The sequence below is a fragment of the Humulus lupulus genome, chromosome 3 (genome assembly GCF_963169125.1).
Source record: "Humulus lupulus chromosome 3, drHumLupu1.1, whole genome shotgun sequence".
Taxonomy (NCBI): Eukaryota; Viridiplantae; Streptophyta; class Magnoliopsida; order Rosales; family Cannabaceae; genus Humulus; species Humulus lupulus.
The window spans coordinates 276,092,684-276,110,621 of record NC_084795.1 but is presented as its reverse complement, the minus strand read 5'-3'; the positions used below and the strand labels follow the sequence as shown (position 1 = coordinate 276,110,621).

The following is a 17,938-nucleotide window of genomic DNA, read 5'->3' as shown; positions in this document are numbered from 1 at the left end:
ATTGAATTTAGTTGGTTGTAGTTGTTCTTCCATAGAAAAACAAATGTTGCATTTTGCTAGTTTACTGTAATTTGTGGCTTTGCTGTGGTGTGGTTTTATGTCCAGCCACTGGTTTTTGATTGTTTCTGCTGTATTCTGTGATGCTTGCTGAGGTGGTGTTATTTTCCATCCCTTGGCTTTGCATTTGCTTGTAGATCAATAAATATTTTCTTTTGATCAAAAAAAAAAAAAAAAGACTTATCTTACTCTTAAAACAAACATACATATACATATATATTTACTTACCTACCTCACAATGATGTTATATTACTAAGCCCACAATATATATTCTTATTAATTAATTAATGGAAATTTAAACCATAAAGGCTATAATTATTAGCAGAGGAATAAATGTTCAATTTATAATTGGGTTCATTTGTTAATAATACAATCAGATCATGCATGTACCATTTTCTATCTATCTATTGTATAATTGTTCCCTTTTTAGATTCTTTGTATGAAAATTGTATAAGGATATACAAGAAAATTCTTTGCAGTGTATTTATTATTATTTTCTTCTTTAACAAGTGAAATGTATGATTGATTAATTTGTTTTTATGTCTGCTAACTGTTAAGCAATCAGCCACTCCTCTTATAATAAAAAAATCCAAAAAATAAAATATCTAATGGTTATGTTCAGATCTCAAAATTGTTATACATACCTATATATATAAATAGGGCCACTACTCTAAATCTGATAATCTGAAGTTTCTTTGACCAAAATTACTATACCTTCCAAAGAAAGACAAAGAAACTAAACAGGAAAAGAAATTAAAACAACCCTGACTCAAAAAAATAAGTACAAGACATTATTCTCTGATCTAAATTGGCATATGTATATGTTTGAAGAAAAATGAAAAAATAAATAAATAAAAGAACCCACTTTCTGTATGTAGTAAAGAAAGAAAGAATAAAGAAAAATAAAAGTGGCAGATTTATAAGTTGAATATTGGATTGGTGCTTTGATGATTTTTATTTTTCTTGGTTGAATGAAAACATGGGCTCTTTTTCTCAGACACTGGTCATGATTTTCATAATAATCATTTTCATGCTTTTTACATTAAACAGTTGCACTGAAACACACAATGTTGATGATGTTGCTACTTTGTCAAATGCCTATGCACCTGAGAACTTAAATGTTCATCATCATGGCCTACAGCAGTTCGAAAAGGAAAAAGGGATTCTGGGGTATACTTGACAGAGCATCATAAACAGTCCATAAAAAACAAGACTTCCAGTTTAGAAAGAAAAGAACACAGCATCATAAACAGTCCAAAAAGAGAATTCCCATTTTAGAAAGAAAAGAAAAAACAAGACTTCCATTCCATGTAGTTCTAGAAGTTGAACACAACCAAAACCAGAATTTTACCATGATGAATCCATGTAGTTCTAGAAGTTGAAAATTTGGATGAGAAAGTCAGAGCAATGATCATTTAAGAGAAAGAGGAGGAAACTATAATCTAAGATACAAATACTAATTAATAATCTCATTCTCTCTAAGTTCTCAAGATCACTCAAACAAAATACACAACTCAACAACAAAACATAAACTGATTTTCATCCCAATCCTAGTTGAATATTGCTACAAACAAATTGTTCAAAACTATCTCTTTTTCAAGTTCCTCTACCAGAATTAGATACTATATGACCAAACCAAAACAACACTCAATATTGATAACCTTATACTAACAAGTCTGTGCTCATTTCTGCCTCAATTCAATATATGACATATCATATTTGACAACCACTGTCTTTTAAGCTAGTAAACTTTGATAACCTTATACTAACAAGAATGTATCTTCTTATCTCTTCTATATACTAATGTAAACTTTCTAAGCTGGTGACAACCACTGTCTCTAACCATCTCAGCGAGCATACCACTGTCTCTAGCGCGCATACAATATAGCTAAGACTGTGTTTAAGCAAAATACCAAAAAGGATAAGTAATTTGCAAGCTATGAGTGCTAATAGAAGTTTGACTCAAAAGGAGACTGAATATATACACATTGCATCTTTTTGTGTCAACATATTTCTTTTAATTTTAACAATATTGAAACTAAAAAGAAAGACAGAACAAGTTACCTTAGGATCTGTATCGAAGTCTAACTCCACAATCTCAAAGCTCCTTTAAAACCTAACAAACAATATATTAAAACATTAAGAAGACAACCAGAAATCTAAACCCCAAAACAATATTAGTTTGCAATCTTCATTTTTAAATCATATAATCTTATAATAATATTTCCAATTTATTATTTTCAAATAAAAAATCAGTTAACTCCTAATATATCACCATTATCTCCCATGGGCGTTGCAATAAAGCAACTATAATGACCATCAAAATTCAATTTCATCAAGAACTAACCTTTATTGCACTAACACATAAGACATTGAATTGAAGCAAATATACATTGCCATCTTGAATCTATTAGGAAGAAGGAGGAGCATTCTTTGGTCTCAAGTAATCACTTTAAAAAAATTACAATATTTAGCCTAATATAAGCTTACAAGTACTACATTGTCTTTGGTAATTGTATGCAAATGATGCAAATAATTGTCCAAAAAAATGTCTACAAGCCTATTGTGGTATTACTAAATTGCCACATACTGACTTAATGATATTGTGATGCAGTTCTTGAACCATATTGTAGGCGATTAGCTTGCTTAAAAGCCGATGGATGTAGAAGACTTGAAGTGAGCTTAAAACAACAAGAAAATGATTCTCCCCAACTATGTGGAATCAATATTGCATGCATCCTTGCATTCTCATCTCATGCAACACAAAAAAAAAAGTAATAAGTAAAGATTGCAATAAGGGGGTAAAGAAATCACATTAAAAAATAATAGTTGTCACAAAGCAAAATTTGCCAGATGACTTTCAAAAGTAGAGAAGCAAAAACCTAGAGGTAGCATCTCATTCATCCAGTACAATATCATATAATTAAATACCAGCAAAAAAGCAAACAAAGTTAAAAAAAATACAAGTCAAACTTAGGCAAAGACGGCCAAAAGGATAAAACAAAAGGAAAAGCAATACATTCTTCACTAAAAATAAACACGGGAAAACACAGAGCTAATCAAAATAAATTTCTATAAACATAAATGTATAGATTAACAAACCATATATGTATACACTCTCTAATAATATTTGTCATTAGAAAATACTCTTGATTTTTTTTCATTTCTTTCAAACACAAATGACAGCCACAATATAAATATATTTCTCTTTTCACCTCAATACAAGCCATTATATAAGCTTATATTAATTTTCCTCATGTCAGATTATGCCTACTATATATTGCTCCATTATTTAGTTCCATTTAGTTGGGTCTTAAATTGAGGCATTCCCTATAAATCAAATATCAGCAATCTATGCAGTAATGTCACAGAAAATTAGAGAGGAACATTATTATCTATTTAATTAAGTGTATTTGACAGTGGTAATATGATTAACCTTATTTACAATACTCCAGTTTGGTTTCAACCATTTAAGTATCAAATGTAAGAGTAAAAGAAATCTAATATGTAAAATTATCAACCAACACTACAGGACCAAAAATTAAGCATAACTAACAAATTAATAAATTGCAATTTAAACTCTAATAAAAAAGTTATGTTTACATATCCTCAAAACCAAATTCGACCAAGCTTCCAGTCACTACCTCCAATGCCACCATTGAAGGGTATATTACTCCAGGAGGCCTATGAAATATGCAATTCATTTTGGATATGCACAAAAAAAAATCAAACTGAACTAAAGAAATTACAATGAAACTTGGAGAAATGATCAAAATAATAGCACGGTCTTATATATATATTTATATAATATATATATAATAAATAGACTAGCCCCACAACTCCTAAGTATCTAAACACAATAATAAACAAACTCAATCTGAGATATGAGCTTGAAAAGATATAATATATATGCAATAAAATATGATTATTGGCATGAGGTTCCATGCACTAAGCACTATCATTAAATTTTAATACTTTTTTCATCAATAGCTAGCAAACTTATTAAATCTATGTTCAATAACTTGGACAGAAGCATGGAACTTGTACTGGAGAAAATATTTGTGTATATCACCACTCAGTATATTACTCAATTCAATATTAAATAAATTTTAAAAGTGCTTCTTCTAAATAGAGAAAAATATCAGCCATATGTCACATTTGGTGTTATTACCTAACTACCACCACCGATATGTTGTATAATTCAATAATATTTATAAAAAGTATTGTACATGTCCCAATGAGAAGCACTAATTCATAGTTCAGATTATACCATACCCATAATACACCAATTTTGAAGTAATAATAATGTCTTTATCTAAAAAAGTAATAATAATAATAATAATATCTAAGAGGATAACAAGGTACCCCAAATGAGTGTGAAACTAATAACGTTAAACAAGTCCCAATCAAACTATCCCTGCCACTTGTTTGAAATTAACAGAATTGATTTGTTTTTGGAGTAACATGGAACAAACATATTGGTTATGCATTATGCAATATGAATATTTATATGAAAGTTAGGGAGAGTAACATACAGATTGAAGTGGCAGAGGAAGAGAGAATGAGGCAGTGAAGTATTGAAGACTTTTATAGGTCTTCAATAGGTCAGATGAGAAAAACGAAAGAATTAAGAGTACTAATATATGTGATACTCAAATGTATATTCATTCTTTTCCTTTAAAATTATGTACATTCATTCTTTTCCTTTTAAAAAAAATGTACATTCATTCTTAGTTAAAAAAACATTAAATAATAAGATGTTTATATACGACTACTACTACAAGACGAAAATAATAGATGACCTCTGTGCACGTGTAAGGAGAGAACAAGAATTGAAAATAATAGATAAGCATAATAAAGAAATCATTATTAAGCATTACAGTAATCAGGTATGTTCATTCTTATGTTTGCTGCACCATTAATTGAGCCAACACCATGGGAAAAGCAACATGCTTAACCTCCAAAAAAAGGGCAAGGAAAACAAAGGTAACCCACACAGATTTCTAAATACATATATAAAGTAAACCCCTACATTTCACAAATATGAGACATTGAGAGATCTTACTTACCCAAGTAGAGAGATTGATAGATACCAAGAGAGAAAGAATGATGGTCGATTGGAGGAGAAAGAAAGGGACTTTGACAGATGACCAAATGGAAGGCTACAAAGGAAACTAAATGAGAGTCTAAATGAGACTTTTCAAAAAGATAATTATTTTTTTTAACATTTTAGTATTTAGCAGGCTTTCCTCAAAAGGTACCGCCTTTTTTTTCACTCTCCCGCTTGAAAGGTAACAGTTCAAAAAGATAAACTTGAACTAGTTATTTCATCATATATTCAGATTTTCACTCTCCCGCTTTTTAGTATTAGCTATTAAATTATAACACTTTGTAAAAAAGCTTATATTCAAGTAGGTATTTCTTGTAGTGAGCACACATATATGTATGTATGTATGTGGTTTTGCATCTACGAAGAAAGAACATGGAAAGATCCTGGAACTTCATCGGAAACGTGATAGCGTGGAATTTAAAGCCAGTCAACTCGAAAGCTTCATTGGGGCCAAGTAGTCATTTAGTTTGCTATATTTCAATTTAGTTAGTTGCAGTAATGGTTGATGAAGATTGAAAAGTAGTATTGCCCGAGCCCTTCAATCACGTTGGAGTCATTGAAGAGAATCTTATCTTTCACGTTGGAGTCATTGAAGACAACGTAGAATTAATGTACAAATTCCAGTGATACCGTGTGGAAGTAGCCCCTGCCGTGTCAAATAACATTTTCTCTCTATTTATTAGCTTGCACACTTTTTTGTCAATTGATTATCCAATTAAAATCATCATCATTCAATGCAAAGTTAATTTTGAAAATGGAAAAATTGGCTTCAGTACTTTAAGCTTGTAATGAAATGAACTTTAGGCTGGCTGTTGATGTTGATTGCATGCCCCATGTCCAGTCAATATTTTATTATGATGTTGATTAAAAAACTCATCATATCATATGAGATAAAGTAAAATATATAAATTAGAAGTCAATAAGAATGACAGTGTGGCCGTGTTTACCACGGGGTTCAATTATTCTTGTGTCACTGTCGCAAAGTACTATATAAGAACGTCTTCAAGCTGACCGTGGAAGCAGTCACTCACTCATATCTGTAAACCATGAAATCCTCCACTTTAATACTCATTATTGTAGGACTAGTCTATGCAGCCAATGCCCTAGTTCAAGCCAATGTGCGTTCATTGCTGCTAAGTGGGTGGTGCAGCCACGACTCTGTCTACAATGCAACCCAATATTGCACTTGGTCTGGTATCACTTGCGACCCCGCTGGACAGATTACTCAAATTACTCTTTGTCATTATTATTGTGAATATTGTGAATATTGTGATTATATGTATTCTGCAAAACCAGAACTCTGGTTATTGGAGAAATTCAACTGGTCTTGCTTTCCAAACTTAGTCCATCTGAATCTTTCCTGTGCCAGGCTTTATGGAGTTATTCCATCCCACATAGGTACTCTTTCAAAGCTCACCCACCTTCACCTTTCCAAAAATTGTCTAACAGGCCAATTACCTCTTTCAATTGCCAACCTCTCCAGGTTGATGGTGTTTGATCTTTCTTATAATTACCTAAATGTTTCTATTCCAAGAGAATTGGGTAGTTTAAAGAATCTTATTGCATTAAATTTGAGCCATAACCATTTTAGCGGTCCAATTCCTTCAACTGTTGCTCTTTTTTCCAACCTCACTTATCTAGATATGTCATCTAATCAAATTAGTGGGTCTATTCCAATTGATTTAGGAAAGCTGAAGAACATGGTTTCTCTTGACCTGTCTGGAAACAAAATCAATGGTTTCATACCTCCGGCTTTGGGTGATCTAACCAATTTGGTGGAGTTGGACCTTAGCCAAAATCAATTGATTGGTTGCATTCCATTAGAAATTGCAAATTTGAAGAACTTGACATTTCTGGATGTTAGTTCCAACAGCCTCAGTTGTCCAATTCCTTCAACTGTTGCTCTTTTTTCCAACCTCACTCATCTACATATGTCATCTAATCAAATTAATGGGTCTATTCCAATTGATTTAGGAAAGCTGAAGAACATGGTTTCTCTTGACCTGTCTGACAGCAGGCTCCAAGGACACCTCCCATCCAGTATATTCCACCTGAACAGATTGACTTCCCTATCATTTTCCCACAACAAAATCAATGGTTCCATACCTCCGGCTTTGGGTAATCTAACCAATTTGGTGGAGTTGGGCCTTAGCCAAAATCAATTGATTGGTTGCATTCCATTAGAAATTGCAAATTTGAAGAACTTAACATTCTGGATGTTAGTTCCAACAACCTCAGTTGTCCAATTATGCCAATTCTTACGGCTTTACAATCAATTGAAGTTCTTCGGCTAGGTTCAAATAGAATATATGGTTCCATGGATTCAAATATTGTAAAGCTCAGAAAGCTGAATTCCTTGGACTTATCATATAACAACATATCAGGGATCATACCTTCTGAATTTGCCCGCATGACAAACTTAAAGTATTTGGATCTTTCTTACAACTCTTTAAAGTGTCCAACCGGCGGCAAAGAGCTTGACATCATTTCTTTCTACCCCCAAGTCTACCCCCTTCATTGCCCCAAGTCTACCCCCTTCATTGCCCCCAAGTCTACCCGCAAGTCTACCAAGTCTACCCCTCAAGTTGCGATCATTATTTGCGTCGTCTTGGCCTTCTTTGCCTTCTCGGTCTTTTGTTTGATCATTTTATTCCTGTTGGCCGATAAGTGTCTTTTCAAAACTAGACAAGTCCAACCTACTAAACGAGCTTCAAAAAATGGTGATATATTGTCGGTATGGAATTATGATGGGAAAATTGCATTTGAAGATATCCTAAAAGCAACGGAAGATTTTGACATTCGATATTGCGTTGGAACAGGTGGTTACGGTAGTGTATACAGAGCACAACTACCTAGTGGAAAAGTAGTTGCCTTGAAGAAGCTTCACAGTTCAGAGGCAGAAGAAGTATCATTCAGAAAGAGTTTTGAGAATGAGGTAGAAACGTTGACTAAAATTCGTCACAAAAATATCATAAGACTCTATGGATTCTGTTTGAACAAAAGAAGCATGTTTTTTATTTACGAGTATATGGAAAGAGGAAGCTTGTTTTGTGTTCTAAGCGATGATTTAGAAGCTGTGGAATTAGATTGGAGTAAGAGAATTAATGTCATCAAAGGCATAGCTTATGCATTGTCTTACATGCATCATGATTGCACTCCTCCAATTGTTCATCGTGATGTAAAGAGCACCAACATCTTATTGAACTCAGAATTTGAGGCTTTTGTGTCTGATTATGGAACCGCAAGATTACTTGATCCCGATACTTCCAATCGAACCATGATTGCCGGTACATATGGCTATATTGCTCCCGGTAACTTTTTTTTACATTCCATTTCATTCCCTTGCCAAATTAATATTATTTACACTTACATGTATTGAAGTGAAATTAAATCATTGCTTTGGAAAGAAATTCGAATCTTTAACTCAAGGATACTTCATCTTGTTGTGATTGACATGTAGAATTTGCCTACACCATGGCCATAACAGAAAAATGTGACGTTTATAGCTTTGGTGTAGTGGTACTAGAAACGCTAATGGGTAAGCACCCTGGAGAATTTTTGTCATCTTTGTCATCTTCATCATCGTCAATTCAAAATATGTTGCTGACTGAAATAATAGACCATCGCCCATCACCGCCAAGAAATGGGATTGTTGAAAGTGATATTGTTCATATTACTACGCTGGGATTTGCATGCCTAAATGTCAAACCAATGTATCGACCAACAATGAAGCTAGTTTCCCAACAACTTCTTGCTCGCAAACGATTGTTAGCCAAGCGTTTTAGTGATATTTCACTTGGACAGCTAATGTTCCCAGCTGAAAATTTACTAGAAATTGAAAATAAGAGTAGTTGAATTCATTAAATTCAAAGATGTTTCTTGCAACTTATCACCATGCTCTACTTTGGAATTTATAATATCATCTCCACTTTTTCAATTTTTATGAATTTCAAAATAAGTAAACAAAAATTTATTTTCCGTTTAGATTCGGCATATTTATGCATACATAAATATTTAAATATTTTTATAATTTATTTTAATTTTATATTAAAAAATATTACTTTTCTCGGCGTAGCTTTGAGTCAGTAAAATATACTTTTGTCCTCGCTGTTTGTTTTACGCTGACAAAAGTCCCATTAACGACTGACTTTCACAGTTAGCCTTTGTCCATGCAAAAACACATCAGCAAAGCCCAGAGGGCCTTTTTCTGGCGTAAATCTGATTTTTCTGGCGCAAAAACTCATCGACAAAAGCAATCTTTTTTGTAGTGAAAGGATCTCAATTCTTATTTAAAGAGTGAGCTTATACGCTGCCTGCAACCCAAGAGAACTTGAGCTTTGCAAGTTCTTATAATCCTAATACAGGTAACTCGTGGACTAGGGTTTATTCACAACCTGAACAACGTAAAAAGTCGTGTTTAATCTTTTTCTTTAAGTTTTAGTTTAATTAATTGTTAGCAAAAAAGTTAGTCAACAATATATGATGTTTTTGCTAGTATTGACCCAGATTTGGATGCTCAAGTAGAATTTGAAGCATTCAAAAAACTTGGAGATCCAACTACAAGAAGACAAGTAGTCTGATAGAATATTGTTTTGTTATTTTTTGTCTTTAGTTTTGGGATTTGATATAGAATACCAGATAAATCTTGATTTGAATTGATGTCTTTTCTTTGACTCTGGGTTTGTTCTTTCTTTATCCGGGAGACGATCTCAAATAAATAGGTATGGAAGCTATAATTGTAAACCACGATCGAATCTATGGAAGCATTGGTTTATACATTCCTTTTAGTCTCAACTCTAGGAATCATTTTTTTCGCTATCTTTTTTCGAGAACCGCCTAAAGTCCCAACTAAAAAATTAAATAATTTTTCATTATCTCAATTGAAAGTAATGAGCCTCCCGATATTGGAAGGCTCATTACTTCAACTAGTCCTCGTGTTCCTCGAATGGATCTCTTAGTTGTTGAGAGGGTTGCCCAAAAGCAGTATAGTATATAAGGCGTACCCAGTAAAACTTACAAGTAAACCAAATATAAATATGGCAACTAGGGTTGCTGTTTCCATTATTATATAATTAAAAGACCACAATAGATCTATGCTAAGATCATTTATTTACAATGGAATGGTATACAAAGTCAACAGATCTCAATGAATAGAAAATAGGATTTATGGCTACACAAACTGTTGAGGGTAGTTCTAGATCTGGTTCAAGACGAACTGGTGCGCAGGGAGTTTATTGAAACCATTGAATTCAGAATATGGTAAAGTAGCTCCTGGGTGGGGAACTACTCCTTTGATGGGTATCGCAATGGCTTTATTTGCGGTATTCCTATCTATTATTTTGGAGATTTATAATTCTTCTATTTTACTAGACGGAATTTCAATGAATTAGATTCACAAAAACTATTAACTCACTTTTCACTACAAAGTGAAGCATTTAGTTCTCTGATTTCTATCCCATTCTATTTTGGTAGTTCGATCATGTACATGTAACTTTTTGATCAAATAAACTTTTTAAATTCCTAGTTTTAAATTAGATTTTTCTTAATATTTTATTACAATGAAATTCATTAGTATTATTTCTAGAGGAAAATTTGGAAAAAAAAATTATTTAATTTTAAAACTAGAATGCACCATATCTTTATATACAAAAAGTGTGCATCTAACAGATTCTTAGTTTGACAATTTTTTATTTAAAAAAAATTAAACTAAAAACAATATTTTGGTTTAATTTTTTTTAATATGTTTATTCATTATTTTATAATATATGACATTTTGTATTTATTTAAAATTTATATGATAATTAAAAAAATAATAAACATAAATTAATATATTTTCTAAATAAAATTAAGCCTAGTATATATATATATATATAATATACCATATAACTCTTATATATAAAAAGTGTGTAGATAACAAAAATTCTTAGTTTTAACGATTTTTTTCCCTTTAACTTTAACATAATATTCTTATATTTAACGGTAGATTGTAAACATAATTTAAATTTAAATAAAATAAAATAAATAAATAATTAAACAAATTAAAATAGCATATTTTTTAGATATTTTAGAATGATAATTATTTAAAAATAATAAAACCGTATGTTTAACTTAAATAAAATTTAATTAAACTTAAGCTTAAACTTCACATATTAGAATAATATCATATTAAATATATAATATAATATATTCTACTATCAACTAGCAACAAACTTAAATTTAGAATTCATGTATAATATTAATATTATATTAAATATATAATATCTTGTTGTCACTGCGAAATTAAAAAATAAGAACAAACATAACTTAAACAAAATAAATAAATAAATAAAAATATGATATTTTATGACACAATTTAAATAGTTAAATCATATTTATTTAAAAATAATAAAGTCATACATATCATTTTTTTATCTTATAAATTTGCATCTTAGTTTATTATTTATTAAGTGATAGGAGCTCATTTTCTTCATCAAATTCCCCAAAGGACATTGTGAGATACATTAGAAATAGAAACTAAAAATAGTTAATGCATGTATACTACTCTACACTTGACTTTTTCTATTCTTATTTTATTCTATTATTAATTTTTAATTAAATATTACAGTAATTTATATACATGTCATGTAACTATGTAAATATATAGTTATGTCAACGTTGTATTTAGATGTCATATATGTAAAAATTATTGATATAAATATTTATATATCCTATAGAACTGTGATTCATTCTATTATATATATTTTTTAAAGTGAACCAGTTTTTATTAAAATTGTAAATCCTATAATTGGTATTTTTATAGAAATATCTTTTTTTCTTAAAAGAGAAATTGGTTGATTTAATTATTTCCTTTTATTATAATTTTCGGAAATATTTGTTTTCCTTTATTATATTTTTTCGAATTTGTTTGGAAAATATTTGGTTTCCTTTATTCCAATTTTCGGAAACCCTCTTTTCCTTCTGTGTGATTTTTGGTCAATAATATGCTTCCTTATTTAGCATATATTGTCTCATTTTGTTTATAAAGGAAACAAAGTTTATTGCAAATATTCGGTACTTACCCAAAGTTATTTTTGGATTATTTGCTGACATATTTTCGTGCAGCTCAAGGATTGCAATCAGGAAACTGGTTCTTAATGTCATTAATTATTGTTTCTTTTTTGAGCTTGTTTTGATTCGACACAGGTCTGAGCTGTCCCCACCGATATCGCATCTGTCGGATCAGCATCTTCTAAATAAGGTAACTCTTCGACAATCAAGAATAACTTCTGTGATTCTTGCCTTCATTAGAAGAATTCTTTCTCTGCCTTTGTGAGCACGAAAAAGACTATAAATAGGGTTCTAAAGGCAGTGAGAAAAGTGAACTCTTTGTTGCATTATTTGTGAGCTTTATTGTATATTTGTGAGTTCTTCTTTGTATTCAAGATCATAAGTATTCACATGATCTTGTAGAATTATGTGTGTTTAGTTTTTAGTGGTGAGCTTATACCATGTTCATGAGTGAATACACATTGTAATTTGAATACAGCGTTTGTAGTCTTCGGGAGAAGATTTTTTACAAGCCTTGCGTCGGGAGGATGCAAGCACTCGCTGACCATTGAAGGGAGTTCAAGTGGTTGAGCGTTTCAATCAAGATCAGATTAGTGAAAAGAAGTACAACAAGTTGCGGCAAATCTCAAGAGGGAGTCTTGCTTTGTTTAAGTCAATGTTTTTGTACTAGTGATTCTTTATTAATTGGTTTTATTCTCTGGGCGTGGCCCCAAGGAGTAGGTTATCCGAAAGGGTTTCTGAACCTTGTAAAAATTCGATGTGTTCTTTATTCTTTTGCACTGTCTTTTTATTGTGTTCAGTTTCTGTCGTGACTAGTTTGGTTTCTGTCCCGACAGAACTGTATTCTTGAAGTAGCTTCCCAGATAAGAACGTACGTTAGAAAACCTCTCGTTCTCTCTCTCGACAGTCTGTTATACCGTTTTAGTATTTTTGAGGAAATCTTGAGTTCTAGGAGTCGGAATCAAGCGAGGATCGAGGCATAGTGATCCTAGGAAAGATTAGAAGCTTCTTAACCGAAAGATTTGACGGAAAACAACCCAATCAAAGGTAATCTAAGTTTTAAGTTTTTAAAGTTTTTAAGCTTAGAATTGGACTTTGTGAATTGTTGAGTTTTTGGTTAGTTTGAACCTTGGGTTTTGAGGGTTTTGGAGTATTGGGAAGCTTGGGAACTTTGATTTGATGATTGGGGAATGTTTGGGTATGTTTTTGGAGTGCTTAAAACACGTTTGGGAATGACCTGGGGTTGGGGGCCGCGGCCCTGTTCTTGAGCGCCGCGGCCCTAGTTCGATAAAGCAGGTGTCAGGAAATTGGCCTTGCTGGGCGCCGCGGCCCTTGCCTCAGAGAACCCTAGGGGCCGCGGCCCAAGGTGCTAGGGCTGCAGCCCTTGCCCTGTTTTCACCCCGTTTGCTCGTTTTGACCCCGGAAACTTAGCTATGGGCCTCGGGAGTGTCCCTACTACTTGGATGTAGAGTCCAAGAACTTTACTTAGCTAATTTTTTAGTAGTATTATAGTATGTATAGTATTATCTTTGTAACTGTGGATTTTTGGTTCAGACCGGGAATTATTTGGACACTCATAGTAGTACTTATAGATTTTCTAAGTTTAATCTATAGTTTAAGAATATTAAGTTAACCTAAGGTTTGATTAATGTGACTGATATTAAGGATTACATTTATTATACTATAAGGTTTAGATATCAACCAATAGGATTTTAAGTACATGTTATGAATGGTGATTAAGGATTAAGTATTTTTTAGGATTAAATTTAATAAGGAGTAAAGTTTGAATGTTATAGGGTCAGTCAGCAGCTTTGAATACGTTGAGGGCTTAGTCAAGGCTGTTTACTCCATTCAAACTTAGCTAAAAATGTGTAATTTCGTGTTTAATTATTCAGCGTGTGCCGATATATCGCAGCTATAGGGGGCGATATATCACAGCACGTAGATACGAAAAACACGAGACGAAGCACGGCAGCCTCGGGCATACTGGCCCAGGTGATATATCGCCTACAGGGGGCGATATATCGCCTCCTTCAGTGTAATTTTAATGTTTTTGAATTCATTTCCTTTCAGCCATTCAAACTCCTTCATAAGTCCAGCATCTTTTGAACGAGTCTTCAGCCTCTGCTGAACGATTATTCAAATTATTTTCACCTAAAAAGCCATTATTTTTATTCAAGTAAAATCAAGATACTTTCATTCCCAAACTCTATAAATAGGACCTAGTACCCAGCCATTATTCACCTTTTACTCTAAGTTCAGAAGCTGCAAGTGCTAGGAGAGTGTGAGAGTTAAACACTTGGGTGGGAAAGTCATAAGCTTAATCATCTTTAGCTTATCAAACACTTTGGGAAGTAAGGTTCTTTAGTATTTCGGTTGTGGTTAGATTGGTCTTGCAAGTCTTTGAGGTAAACCCGAAACTCTATTTCATTTGTCTCATGTTATTTTCTTTCTCAAAGCCTTCTACTCAGTCCCCTAACCTCATTCTTATTTTGGTTAGGGAATCCAAGTTCTTAAGCACATAAGTTGTGGTAAGCATATTTCTCAATGGTCTAGTCTTCCTATTCATTTTCATTTCTTCTTCTTCATAAGACTCACTCTTTCTCATATGGTTTTAGGAGTGTTCCAAAAGTCCCAACTCAGTCCATCATATCCCAGTAACTTTGGTAAGGAAAATAGGATGGAATCTATATGTGTATTGCTTGTGTTATCTTATGTGTTATGTTATGAATGTGTATGTTTGTAGGCTTGGGCTTATGCCCTATTTGACTAACAAGACCCCAAAAAGATTTTGGGCATATGCCTACTTAGCTAGTAGGACCCCACTAATCTCATGGGCATAAGCTTGTTTAGTCTATGGGACCCCAAGTAATAATGGCCATTATAATAAGTGTATGTATTAAGTGTTATGATATGTCTTTACGTCTATTATGAAATTTATGTGTATGACTATGTGTTAGATTTTCCTTGCTGGGCATTAGGATCATTCCTTTTTGTTTTATGTGCAGGAAAATAGCTTTAGAGGCGGTAAGATTCGTGACGCTTAGAGGATGTGTATCGATGGTGAATGGAGTCAAGGGGCCGAGCGTTATTCGATTCGAGGATGTAGTCTCATTTTACTTTTTTATGGTTTTATATGTATTTTCCGCATTTCTTATGTAATTCTTTTCATTTAAATCATGTTTTGTTTTTAAAGACAATGGGATCCCATATCCTTCTTAGTATTTATTTGTAAGTATCTCTTATTTTACAAGTTTCCCAATAAAATTATGGTATTTTCGTAAAAATGTAAGTTTAGGTATAGTTTCGTTAATGGTCCAAAAAGTCTAGATTAGTGGGTCATTACATTGGATTATGTTGGATTGATCTCTTGGAGGCTAGATATTGGTGTGGAAACCTATAAAACTGGGAGAGAAAAGTATGTTTTATTTCTGTGTATTTTACAATCTAGAACTTAGGCTTATATACAGATTTACACATTAATACAACATAAATACAATAAAAGAGAATTCCTATAGACTTTAGGAAACGAAAACATCCATTTGTAACGTATTGACATTATTTTCTGACTGTTAACACTCCCTCTCAAGCTGGACCATAGATATTGATGAGTCCAAGCTTGTTTACTAGGAACTCAAATACTCGCTCGGATAACCCCTTTGTGAGAATATCAGCCAACTGTTGATCTGTATGAACATATTTGATGTTGACAATTCCCCCATCAATCTTCTCTTTGATAAAGTGACGATCTACTTCCACGTGTTTAGTTCTGTCATGATGTATAGGGTTGCGTGCAATACTGGTGGTAGATTGATTATCACAGTAAAGCTGAATGGGAGCTTCATATTCAATCTTTAGTTCTCTTAACAGGTGTCTAATCCATATCGCTTCACATATTCCGTGGGCCATGGCTCTATACTCTGCTTCGGCACTGCTTCTTGCAACCACTGTTTGCTTTTTTACTTCACCATGTTACCACATTGCCCCATACAATTGTACAATATCCAGATGTAGATTTTCTATCATCAACTGACCCAGCCCAGCCTGCATCTGTGAATACTTCAACTTTTCTTTCAGTAGTCTTTTTGAAGAAAAGACCTTTTCCTGGTGTTTGCTTTAAATACCTCAGAATTCTATATACTGCATTAAGATGTCCTTGACATGGATCATGCATGTATTGACTGAGAGGTAGATAAGCTTTCCTACTAGTTGTTGGTACCTTTCTTTGTCAACTGGGTTTCCTTCAAACATTTTCCTCTTGTCTCCGAGCTTGATTGGAGTTTTGCTAGGTTTACTGCCTAGCATTCCTGTCTCATTCAAGAGATCAAGAGTGTATTTTCTTTGAGAAACAGAAATTCAATTTTTGCTTGCAAACTTTGGTTGTATTGGGAGATTCTTCAAAACCCGGAGGCTGACTCATGTACACTTCTTCTTCCAGCTCACCATTTAAGAATGCATTTTTTACATCAAGTTGATGTAATTCCCAATTTAAGTTGACTGCAAGCGAGAGCAATACTCTGATGGTATTGAGTTTGGCAACCGGAGCGAATGTTTCAGTGTAGTCAATTCTGTAGGTTTGAGTAAAACCCTTGGCAACTAACCAAGCTTTGTACCTTTCAATAGATCCATTTGCATTATATTTTACTGTGAGCACCCATTTGCACACTATTACTTTCTTATCTGGTGGTAACTCCACTAATCGCCAAGTACCATTCTGCTCAAGTGCTTTCATCTCTTCGAGAACTGCTGTCTTCCATTGAGGAGTACCAAGTGTTTCATTGATATTTCTGGGAATCACAACATCTGATAGACTAGTGGTAAAAGCTTTAAATGGAGATGATAATTTTGCATAAGAGATGAATTTTGAAATAGGGTGTTGGGTGCAAGATCTACTTCCTTTTCTTAAAGCAATAGGAATATCTAGATCTGATTGAGTGTTTGAGGGTAGAGTACCTAAATCTTTTAACTGAGGTGGTTCTATCACTGGATCGGCCTCTTGACTGTGATGAGAATTCGTCACTTGTTTATTTCTTTCTCTTCTGGTATACACCCAAATTTCTTTCTGCATGTTTTGATTTTGAGAGTCATGAGAAGGTGGAAGATTTTTTGGTTCGGGAATGATTTCATTCACTGGAGGAAAGGACAAGTCTAGGGGTAATTCTAAACCCCACGACCACTGAGCTTCTTTCTTGTGATGAATATGCTCCCCCTGATGCTGAGTGGGAGTGAAGTATGGAGTATTTTCGAAAAAAGTTACATCGCGGGAGATGTAGAATTTCTTGGTGAGGGGACAGTAACAGCGATAGCCTTTCTGTGTAGGAGAATATCCTAGGAAAACTGTTTTTATGGCTTTAGGATCAAGTTTACTCCGGTGTTGGGAGTGCACATGGACAAAGGTGGTGCACCCAGACTTTTACTGGCAGAGTATTTGTGGAAATGTGAGGATAAAGAAACTGAAGAATAGAATATGGTGTCTTAAATTGAAGAGGCCGACTGGGAAGGCGATTGATTAGATAAGTAGCAGTGAGTACAGAATCACCCCAAAGATATTTTGGAACATTCATGTTGAACATGATAGCACGGGCTACTTCTAAGAGGTGACGATTTTTCCTTTCGGCTACTCCATTCTTCTGCGGAGTATCTACACACGAGCTCTGGTGAACAATCCCATTTTGTAGAAGGTAGGGACCAAGAGTGGTATTGAAGTATTCAGTACCGTTATCG

The 17,938-nt window shown here is 33.3% G+C and overlaps 1 pseudogene; it reads left to right on the top strand.

Moving 5' to 3' along the window:
* Positions 1-6,198: 6,198 nt before the first annotated feature.
* Positions 6,199-9,151, top strand: LOC133824399 (probable leucine-rich repeat receptor-like protein kinase At1g35710; annotated as a pseudogene).
* Positions 9,152-17,938: the final 8,787 nt, after the last annotated feature.